Raw genomic sequence first — 1,368 nt, 5'->3', positions numbered from 1 at the left:
TTTTGTTTCTTTAAACGACTAAGTATGTACTTCGTAAAAGAAGTTAAATATTCAAATGATTAGAGTATAATTATATTGAGCCCAAAAATACTTAACTATTAACAAATACAAAACATTCACTCACTTAAGACAAACTTCTCTTACAAGAATGTTATTGAGTGTACAAACAGAAATAAAACCAAAATTTTACTTTTCCTACTACATCATCTAAACTTTACTATAAATATGCACCTAATTACTACATTTTGAGCAGTATTAGTTCACTAAAGTTTCTATCTGCGCTATATTTATTCAAAACCACGCTAAATATCCATTCTGTTGTTTTTACATAATAATATAACGCTAGAAATTTATTTCAAATTATAAAAACTGTTAAAATTATATATGTAAGATAAATATGCAATTTTTATCTTTCATGATTAAGGACGATACGGATGGCCGAAAATAGTGAGTGAGAACATAATGCTCAATTAATCGAAGCTGCCTACAATTAGAGCTTTCATAGAGGGAGAAGAAGGAAGAAAGAAATAGAAGACACCACTGTCAACCGTTCGATCTGGTAACCTTGGTCTTAAACAGCAGGTCGCTAAGAATTTATTATTTTATTCGTCGCCCTTGTTAGATATTATACATGAAATACTAGTGTTTTAATTTACTTATAAAAGGACTTCCCAACCATTCTTGAGACTGACGACCTTCTGATGATGAACTTTACAAAAGACGCAATAAACTAGTATTTTTTTTAAAAAAAATTTAAAGGAAAAAAAATGAAATTAAAACAAAAAATCTCTAAAAACTCAAAAATAAACAATTTTCATTCAATTTGGTAGCTTTTCCTCTACAAAATCAATTTAATTTAATTAAATAGTTTAAAAATTAAAAACAAGTATCTATTTTGTAATTTATCTATTGTAACTTAAAGGACGTTCTTCCAGGCTATTAGACATACTTTATCAATAAGTATAATAAAAAAAAATGAGTAAAAGTATTGGTGATATTGTTGTTTGCATAAAATAAAGAGAAGTTTGTCTTTTACACACAAAAAAACAGATCTAATATGGCAAAGTCTTAAAAGTTTTTAAGGCACTTGTAACCTTTTATATACATTTTTCTCTCTTACCTAATAAATAAAATCACATTCTCAATAGCATTTGCAGCAACAAGTTTTAATGTTGAGTACACACCTAATTATTTATTAAATAACTTTCAGATGTTTTTCATAGTTATTATAATCTGGTTTTGTTACTTTTTGTGTTTGTTTGTTTATTTGTTCGATTACTTGGCACAATTTAGAAGACTTTATTTATATGACAATAATAAATTATTTATAGACATCATAGTTAATCATGAATGTCCATTATCTCTTAC

This window comes from Agrilus planipennis, unplaced genomic scaffold, assembly GCF_000699045.2.
Source record: "Agrilus planipennis isolate EAB-ADULT unplaced genomic scaffold, Apla_2.0 scaffold64, whole genome shotgun sequence".
NCBI classification, from domain to species: domain Eukaryota; kingdom Metazoa; phylum Arthropoda; class Insecta; order Coleoptera; family Buprestidae; genus Agrilus; species Agrilus planipennis.
This window is presented reverse-complemented; position numbering follows the sequence as displayed.